This window comes from Bidens hawaiensis, unplaced genomic scaffold (genome assembly GCF_021521415.1).
Source record: "Bidens hawaiensis isolate Kalapana, Puna unplaced genomic scaffold, B.hawaiensis_p1.1 tig00060844_1, whole genome shotgun sequence".
In the NCBI taxonomy this organism is placed as follows: domain Eukaryota; kingdom Viridiplantae; phylum Streptophyta; class Magnoliopsida; order Asterales; family Asteraceae; genus Bidens; species Bidens hawaiensis.
In genome coordinates this window covers 38,018-48,824 of record NW_027500944.1, presented here as the reverse complement: position 1 = coordinate 48,824, position 10,807 = coordinate 38,018, and the positions used below count along the sequence as shown (strand labels likewise).

The 10,807-nt window shown below is 33.7% G+C and overlaps 1 pseudogene; it reads right to left on the bottom strand.

Moving 5' to 3' along the window:
* Positions 1-398: 398 nt before the first annotated feature.
* On the bottom strand, positions 399-3,048 carry LOC143603126 (receptor-like protein 6; annotated as a pseudogene).
* Positions 3,049-10,807: the final 7,759 nt, after the last annotated feature.

Here is a 10,807-nt window from a genome sequence, read left to right as displayed (position 1 = left end):
TATGTTTTTAGTAACAATCGTGTGCTATTAGTAAGAAAAATTAATTAAATAAATTTTAAGCATTATATACACAAAGAAAGTTTTTAAAGATTCATGTCGCACTTTTTAGATTAAAATTAGATATTGAGTCAATCTTCTAATATTCAATGAAGAGGATAACTACAAATTTTGGATATGAAGAAATTTTTAGAGTTTAATGAAAATTTACCATCTAATTTTCTTTGTTTTATTTATTTTATGAAAATTTTATTGTATTCAACGTTGCAATACATATTCATATTCATTCATCTAATACCAAATTAGTACAAGTATTTCACATTGTTTTGATCTTTTGTTAATATAGTTTATCCACGGGTATTTAACCTAGTAATTATATATATAAAGTGCTAATGCATACCTTAGTTTCTCCTTGTGTTCCTTATTGGCCTTACCCATCTGTCCCTCCTCATCCCGAATCGTTCAAGGAGCCAATCGCCATACCTTCCATGCGCAAAGTTCCCAATAACAATTCCAATCAACAAACCACTTCCGACTCCCATTAATATAACCATCCAATCAATTATGTCACTTGGTAGGAGAGTTTCATACTCATCGCTACTTGTTGGTGTGGCAAGTACTGTTGGTACCTTTGAATTGTTACATTCCTTGGATAACGGTTTTCCACACAAACCGCGATTGCCCAAGTAGGAATTGTTCTCAAATGTATTAAACTGTTTCCCTTGAGGTATAGATCATTCAAGGTGGTTGAATGTCACATTCAGAATAGCCAGGAAGCCAAGTTGCAACAACTGTTGAGGGATTTGTCCTGAAAGCTCATTTTTGGAAAGATCCAAAGATTCAATATACCTTAGGTTTCCCAAGGATGACAAGATATGACTTGTAAAATGGTTGTTGGAAAGATTAAGAGACTCTAGCCCATGAAGATCTTGGAGTGATTGTGGGATAGGCCCTTTAAAGTTGTTACATGAGAGATCCATGGCTGTGAATATGCTTAGAATTTTGTAGTATTCTCTCTTGACACCTTTGTTTGTTAACTTCATTGAATATGGAAACTTAAAATGATTTATGGTATCATGGATAGGAATCTGGGATTCCATAGCAGATGATTTACCAACATAAACAGATTTCATTGCATCCCAAGTTCCGAATGTCTTGTCATGCAGCTGACCACTAAAACTGTTTCTGGAAATGTCTATGATCCGTAACTTGAGAAACTGTGAGCTAATAGGCGAGGGACCTTGAATTTCTCCATAAAATTTATTGGACCTCAAAAATAAGCACTTGCAAATTCGGAAGCGCTCCCAACCAAAGTGGAAAATTATCTTCAAAAGAGTTGTCCGCAAGAGAGAGAAACTCTAAATCGGTACAACTAGCTAGAGATTTTGACACTTGACCTGTAAATCGATTTTCGCTCACATCAATGGTCTTCAAAAGGCTTCCATGCTTACATTTATTCATCATTGGTCCTTGGAAGTTATTTTGTTTCAGATTTAAAACCATTAACAAATTGTTAAAGTATCCTAGACATGGAGGAACGGTTCCGGTCATTGTGTTAGAAGACAAATCTAGGAGTTGAAGGGATTTCAGTTCACATATTAATGGCGGTAGTTCTCCTGTCAGATTATTGTTTGAGACACTATAAACAATTATTGTTTGTGGAGGAATTGGAAGTCGCCCTTGTAGTTGATTATTTGATAAATCAAATACTTCCAAACGGATCCATGGGAGAAAACGAGAATGCAGCTGAAATCCGGCAATAAAGTTGTATGAAAGGCCAATAAACTGTAAGGTTTCTTGGTTATTATTCAAAATCCAGTTTGGTACGAGACCTCCAATCTCATTTTCGTGAAGAAATAAGCTTTTTAATTTCGTTTGGAAGTGCAAAAAAGCAGGGAATTCCCTCAGGTTGCATGATGAGAGTCCTAGATCTGTCAATTCTGGTAGGGTGCCATTGGTGTAGTTGTTTGCGGTTACGTCTGACAAACTAATACCATCTAAACTTAACACTTCGAGTTTGTTGAGTCCGAAAAAAGAGTCTAGCCCCACTATGCCGCTAAAATTGTTGTAACCAATGTTAAGATATTCAAGACTTTTGAAATTGAAAAATGAGCTTGAAATTTGTCCTTGTAGTTGATTTCTTCCTAGGTCTAACACAGCTAGTTGGGTGAGGTTCATAAATGAAGATGGGATACGACCAGAAATAAAATTTCCATCCATTGAGACAATACCAAGTTTGGTTAGATTTGCAAGATATGGTAGCATTTCACCATGTATGTTCATAAGATCTATATCTAGTTCAATAAGCTTATTAAGTTTGTGAATCCAATCGCGCATGCGTCCTATCTCTAAACTATTATAATCAAGTGCCAAAACATTTAACTCCAAAAGACTTGCCAATGAAGGAACTAGTCCGGTTAACTCATTTTCAGAAAGAGACAAGTAAGTTAAATGCGTCAAGTTAGAGAATGAACCTGGAATACCCCCTGAAAAATGACATCTTTCAAGGGACAAGCGTTCCAGATTGTTCATGTTGCCCATGGATTCGGGTATGATCCCAGCAAAACCGGTTGAAAACAGATTTAATTTTTCAAGTAAGGAATTGTTATGAAATTCAGGCAAGGAACCGGCGAGGTCAGAATTGTTTCTCATGCTAAGGTATTTCAACTTAGGTAAGTGAAATATTGCTGATGGAAATTCATCTTGAAGCTGACAATCTCCAAGATCGATGGACCTCAATGAAGAAAAATTGGCCAAGAAACGAGGTACGGAGGAACTAATGTCAATCCCAGAAAGATGGACGATCTCTAGTCTAGTCATGTTTTGCAACAAATACTCAAGGCCAACATGACTTTGAAGCTTTAGTTGATTCCCTGATAGATCTAACCAAGAAAGTTGTATTAACCGTGAGGTTTCATTTGGGATTTGGCCAATGAATCCAGAATAAGAAAGATCGAGGCTTGTTAATTGCTTTAGATGACCAATCTCCGATGGGATTTGAGATTCAACAAAGTTGTTCATTGAGAGGTTGAGCATGTGAAGATGAACAAGCTTGAACAAGGTGCTACTAGAGTTTATAACTCCACCGATAGAGCTTCCGCTCCAGTCAATCCCGATCACATGGCCCTTTTGGCTACAAACCACACCGTCAAACAAACAACAATCAGAATCATTATTTGATGTGCTGCCTTTAATCTTTCTAAATCCAGCATCATAATTTGGTTGAAAAATAGTTTGCTTGAATTGAAACAAAGCTGAGCATTCTTCGTCATGGCTTAATAACGATGCGGTGTGTGTGAGAACGAATAATAAGTATACAAGGTAGAAGGTTTTCAAGACCATGAAAGCCATGAGGAGAGAAGGCTTTCTTTTCTCTTTTGAATTGAAGATACACACCCACCCCAGTTTGTATATAGATATATAACATTTAAGTTTCAGTCACTGTTCTATAATGACTTATTATGCTTCTATAGTTAAATGTCATAAGTCAAGTGGGCCTCCAAGGTTTTGGGTCTCTACAAAAGTTCAATGATATTTATGGAGTGTCATTATTATCAAGCATTAACCGGCCGGTAACGTTATTTTAGTTGACTGGGTTTTAAATTATTTTAAAGAATTAGAACTAAGTAGTTTTAAATAAACTTAACTATGCAAATAGTGTGAATAAAAAAAATTGTGGTGATAAAGTGTAAATTGCACATTATGTTTGTTATAGCGTAATTCTTTGAAAATTAAGACTTAGAGTAGGCAAGAAGTTCTTTCTTCCGGCACAAAATTTAAGATGTTTTGTATTAATATTAAAGGTTACATGAACATTACGACCAAAATAATGTGTTGTTGGTTTTATCATTTTTTTGAATTTTTTAAACGAAAGTTTTGAGAGAGTGTGTCATAATAAAGTTATTTAAATAAGTTGTATGCTAGTTTTTTTTCGTGTGTTATTACTATTATTATTAATATTCATATATATATATATATATTTATATTCAATTTTTAATTTTGTTTATCTTTAATTATTTATTTATATATTAACTTAATTATTTACTAGGATAGAACCAGTGTGATACACGGGTGATAAAACAAAATGCGAGGTTGTGAAACTATACCAATTAATAAAAGAGAATGCTAACATCAATTTATCCTAGTTGAGTTGTTAAGCAACAAACATTTTAAATACAAAGTGGTGAGTTCGATTCCCACCAACATATTTTCGCGCTCTTTAGAGTTTGGGTTATAATTTAAGTACAGCTAGTAATAACAAGTTTGAATTCCATTTGGTAACTTCAATTTTTTTAATGTTTGTATTAATTTTGCATTTGAGTTGGCAATTCTCTACCCATACACATCATTGTGGGCTAAAACCGGTTCGGATCATAAAACGAATTGCTTTGCTCAAATTTGGGCAATCCGGTGACAAGAAACCTGTCCGGGTCATAAATGTTAAACGAGACGATATTTAACGGCGGTTTGGTAAATCTCATGGGTGGCTTGGAGGAGATTTTAAATAATAATTTGTTTATTATTTATTAATAAGTTAGTCTTAGATTCTGTTAAACGTCTAGTACACGACTCGCGTATTCGAACTTTGAAAACAATTTATTTTAACGTAACATTACAATCGGTATCGTTTGTTATTAGTTCTTTTGTAACTGATCAGTATCTAAAACACTTGAACATAATTTAGAACCAAAATGACATTTTCTTAAAACAACACGTCTTGTCTTGACCCGAATCACTCTAACCCATTACCCTGCCTGATCCGACCCACCTGTTTCTCCAGGTATGTGATAGTTATTGGGCAAGAATATTATTGTTTGAAGACAAGCCGCCTGTAAATTAAATAAATTAAAAGAAGAAATGCTAGACATTCAAATTACATACTAATAATGTTAGTTACATATAAAGATTAAGAACCCCTAAGATCTAAAAGACAGCACAAATGCAGGACCTTAAATATATGAAAATAAATGTGAATTCATTTTACAGCTAATAAGAAATGATAAACATGGAAAAAAAAATCCTCTAGTGTAACCCACTATTGAAACTTAAAACTATTCCTTAATAACAAAAGCACATTTCATGATAATTGAAAAAACATTATAAAAAACTACGAAACATAAAACTAAAAAAAACATCACTAAACATATTTTTTTACAGGTTTTTTATTTCCACAATTCGGCCCCTTAAGATGATCGGTTTTAGCAGTCAAGATTTAAAATTTTTCCTCTCAATCGCTTCTTGGCTTAACTTTTTCTTCAACCATTCTTTTGTTGGCCGTATCTTGTAAAATCTGGAGCACTTACCCTCCAAAGAATCCGTATTTTTATAGGTCTAGCTGGCGATGTTCCTCGTTTCCTTTTATTCCTCCCGGGTTCTTCTGAGACTTCCTTGTCATGTGTAGCTTGACGATCTCTATTAAACAAACTTTTTTTGTTCTTAGACGCCAACTTTCAGCTTCGTTAGTTAAAATATGGGATAGAGCTAAGATTGAAACCGTAAAAACTCCATCGACGATGATGATGACGATGATACGACCACAACGGCAACGACAAATCCATCTTTCAATTCCTACAATTTTGTAAAATGGAAAAAAGATATCTTTGATGAAAATTGTTAGTGTGGAAATGTAAATAGCTAAAGAGTTATTTATATACGATATAATGTGTTATTAAAAAGAGAAGCTTAATATTCTTTTAATTTTATATTTTTTACCGATTTTACGCTCAAAAATTTCATTTAATTGAGTGTTGAAGTAATCAAGATTATCGCTGTCCTGTCAGTCGTAGATGAAGGTGAACGGCCAAGATTGCATATTGGGGGGAGGGTAATAAAGGAAATTCAGTTATGCTTTTTATAAATTAAACTAGGCTGTTTTGTTGGTCGGGCGCCGTTTCCGTAAGTTGCCGCGAATTCGGTTGGTATCGGCTACGTTCTTTACGGTAGCAAAACTAAACCCAAAAAATAATTCATCAAAATAACATATTTAAAACAAAGTAAAAAATGAAACATCACACCACCTTACTTTTTCGTTGCTTGATCTAATATGAAATCTATTTAAAAACAAAACAAAAGAACACCATAAAAAACGAAAATAGAAAAAAAAATCTATTTAAGAAAAAACAAAAGAAAGCCATAAAAATATGGGATTAAGAAAAAACAAAAGAAAGAGCTAAGATTGAAACAAAACAAAACAAATTTTGTTTTGTTTTGTTATTTAAAAACAAAACAAAAGAACACTATTTAAGAAAAAACAAAAGAAAGCCATAAAAAAATCTATTTAAGAAAAAACAAAAGAAAGCCATAAAACTTTTTTTGTTCTTAGACGCCAACTTTCAGCTTCGTTAGTTAAAATATGGGATAGAGCTAAGATTGAAACCGTAAAAACTCCATCGACGATGATGACGACGATGATACGACCACAACGGCAACGACAAATCCATCTTTCAATTCCTACAATTTTGTAAAATGGAAAAAAGATATCTTTGATGAAAATTGTTAGTGTGGAAATGTAAATAGCTAAAGAGTTATTTATATACGATATAATGTGTTATTAAAAAGAGAAGCTTAATATTCTTTTAATTTTATATTATTTACCGATTTTACGCTCAAAAATTTCATTTAATTGAGTGTTGAAGTAATCAAGATTATCGCTGTCCTGTCAGTCGTAGATGAAGGTGAACGGCCAAGATTGCATATTGGGGGGGAGGGTAATAAAGGAAATTCAGTTATGCTTTTTATAAATTAAACTAGGCTGTTTTGTTGGTCGGGCGCCGTTTCCGTAAGTTGCCGCGAATTCGGTTGGTATCGGCTACGTTCTTTACGGTAGCAAAACTAAACCCAAAAAATAATTCCTCAAAATAACATATTTAAAACAAAGTAAAAAATGAAACATCACACCACCTTACTTTTTCGTTGCTTGATCTAATATGAAATCTATTTAAAAACAAAACAAAAGAACACCATAAAAAACGAAAATAGAAAAAAAAAATCTATTTAAGAAAAAACAAAAGAAAGCCATAAAAAAACAAAAATACAAAAAAAAAATGGCTTACATAAGGCTTGAACTCGGGACAACCAGGTTATAACAAGACAAAACATCAAAACTAGTCCTTTATGTTTGCACGTTTTTTCAATGGTTGTCCTTTCGCAAACTTATTGGCAAAAAACATCATTTGTATTCAAAAACGCTATCACGTTTTGTCCTTTGACCCTAACTCAGTTAAGTTTTCTCGTTAAATCTGGTAATATGCATTACCCATGAGGGTAATTTTGTAAATTTACATAATTTAATAATTAAAAATAAAAGAAATAATATTCCATATATATTTAAAAAAATAAATATTCTATATATATATATATATATATATATATATATATATCACACTTCTTTCTCTCTCTCTGACCACCGCCACCACAACGTCCGGTGACGGAAAACACACACCTCTACCACCACGGCCTGATTAGATCCCAAAAACGAGTCGGAAAATCCAGCCCCAGAAACCTATTAACCATTTTCCGGTGTTATGGTCAAAACCCACAAGCAAAGATCCAACTCAGGTATGGGGATTCACCTCAATTTGGTTTTGTTGGGGAGTTTTGGTGTTTTGCGGCTGTCGATTTGATGGATCTGAAACAAGGTTTAATGTTGCCGGTGGCGGTGGCGGTGGCGATTTGATGTCGATTTGTCGATTTGGTGTTTTGATGCTGTCGATTTGATGGATTTACCTCAAGGATTGGTGCTGCCGTTGGAAGGGAAGGGGACGGCGAAGATGGCGGTGGCTGTGGAGTGGTGTGGGGTTGGCCATGGATTCGTTGGTTGGATTTATCTAAGGTTGTGATGCAGAGGCTGAGGTTGTGCGAGGGTTACGGTTTTGGGTTCGGCAACGGTGGTGGCCGGTGGTGGTGTTGGGGGTGGATGGTGGAGGTGTTGGCCGGAGGAGTGGTGAGGGTGGTGGTGTTGGGGTGGATGGTGGAGTGTTGGGTGGACGCTGTGGTGGCGGTGGTCAGAGAGAGAGAGAAAGAAGTGTGAGAGAGTGTGTGAGTTTCAGATATATATATATATATATATAGAATATTTATTTTTTTTAAATATATATGGAATATTATTTCTTTTATTTTTAATTATTAAATTATGTCAATTTACAAAATTACCCCATGTGCAATGCATATGACCAGATTTAACGAGAAAATTTAACTGAATTAGAGTCAAAGGACAAAACGTGATAGAGCTTTTGAATACAAAGGATGTTTTTTGCCATTAAGTTTGCGAAAGGACAACCATTGAAAAAACGTACAAACATAAAGGATTAGTTTTGATGTTTTGTCTTATAACAATATAACACAACCGTCACAACAGCTTTCTTTTTTGTTACTTTGATTACTTCCAAATAAATATATAGTCAAACATATTTCGAAATAATAAAAAAAAGAAACTTAGTGGTTGTCAATTGTCATTGATTGAACCTCATCAAAATCACTATAGCAGCAAGTTTACTTTTAATATAAATATATAGTATAATTAGGGCTGGACTAATGCTAGAAATTTGGGCTTTTGTTTTAGTGGGCTAACTTTACTCGTACTCAACATAGTTTAATGATTGAAATATTGATGTGTATTCTTTTAACAAATCTCGGTTTTTAGAGTGACTAAAGACATCAAATCTTTGATGTTTTTTTTTGGATAAAATATAGACCCATGCTTAAAATATTAAGTATTAACTGGCAAAGATTAGTGTAATTTTTTGTTTTAGTGGTGATTGTTTGTTGTTTTTGTATATCCTAGCTTCTTGGTAGTTTGGCTTGTTTAATGAAAGTTGTCGTGTGAGAAAAAAAATATATATCTAACATGATGTTGGGGAATTAAATTTTACATATACATGATAACAATCAATTATATGTATCCATTACTATATTACTCTATTAGCCTTGCTTGTCTCTAAGCTTGATCAATGCAGCAAGCACATCTATATACCACCAATTCTCTACTATCCAAATAACGAACGTTGTCGGTTATGAAATTTTTATAGTGGTATGCATATGTTAAAATCATGATCGACCTCTATAAATTCTCCATCCTTTACTTATGGTTACGAATAAATGTGAATTTATAACGCCAATAAGCAGGGTCGTCTTCGAGATTTCTGCCTACGACAGGTATAAAAATGGGCTTTATATAGATAAAAAAATTCATATTTTTAGGCTCAGTTAAACATAAACAGACTAATTGCTAAATTACACAGCCATTTCCAGACCCCCCACCCCCCCCCCCCCCCAAATAAAAAATAAACATGATACAACCATTGAAGCGTACATTTAGTAGGTCCGCCAGAATCAAACATTATTATTTATTTTCCTTCCTCTCCATCAATTTCTATAATTTTGGGGAAATTTTCTAAAATAGCCAATGTCGAACACGTGTTTTCAAAAATAACCATGATTTTGAAAAAAATTCCCAAAATGACCAAGAAAATCAGTCAGATCCGCCGTAAATGATTTCCGACCCGACGAATTACTGTGGCCGATCAGAAGTTGCCACGTGTTCCAGTTTTCCAGTGGATCCGACTGATTGGGAGTTTCCAGACGCATTAGTGAAGAAGTCAACGTAAAAAGAACAGTCAGGTCCAGCGGTTAAATTCCTGTTACTGTCGGATCCAATGGTTAATCTTCCGTAGAATTTCTCTAGATTGAACTCATGAGTTTGTCATTTTCTTGCGTGGATTTCTCAAATAAACAAATGTGATTAGTGGAAAATAAACAATATGGTTGCGTTCTTCTCGAAAAACTAAGCAATTTACACTATTGATTTGCTTGATTATGTGAAGAAATAAGAAAGATGGAGATGGAGGTTAGTTATGGAGGTTTTAGGGTTTGAGATGTAAAATATGAAGTTAAAAAAAATATGTCAGAAGACCAAAAACTTACGTCGGAAGACTAAAATAATAACGTCGAAGAATGGAAAAACTTCGTTTTTCGTCAGTAGACCAGACATCGAGACACGTGGTGAGATTTTAGTGGCCAATCTAATCCATCGAATTAGTTCTTGTATACGTCAGACCCGACGGGAAAATATTATTATTTTGTGAATTTTTTTCAAAGTCATGACTAAGGGGCTGTTTGGGAGCTTTTAGAATGGCTATTTGCTGATTTGCTTTTTAAAAAGCAAAAGACACTTTTGAAAAGCTCAAATTTGAAGCTTTTGGAGGAGCTTTTTTAAATATCTTTTGCTTTTCAACAAACAAATAGCAAATAAGCAAATTTTAAAAGCTCATCCAAACACCCCCTAAATTTGGAAAATGTTGATTAAAAATGACTATTTTAAAAAATTTTCATTTTCTTTTTCTGTACTTATAGTTTAGATATGTCATAACTTAAACTTATCCGCCTATACTTGTTTCTAACCTTTGGGTTACAAAGGTATACCCTAGACCGTGTCCTGTGTTTTGCACCGGATTAATCAATAAACACAAACAAAGTTTGTTTTTGTTAATAACCATGCAGTTACATAATATAAAATATAGTGACAGATGTTATACTCGATCGGTGGAAATTATTGATATCTTATTGGAATCCTTAGCATTTGTGGTGATATAGTTGATATCTTATTGGAATCCTTAGCACTAGTGGCGGAACTTGAATAGTTATATTGGAGGGGTCAAAAATTTTAAACTAGTCATAAGTTTATACATATAAAGCAATCAAATTTTCTTTCATCAAATAAGAACATAAATCCCAAAAAAATAGCATGTTCTTTCACATAAATGAATATGAGCTTTCGGATAGTAGGGACAAAAAATATAAAACATAGCATAAT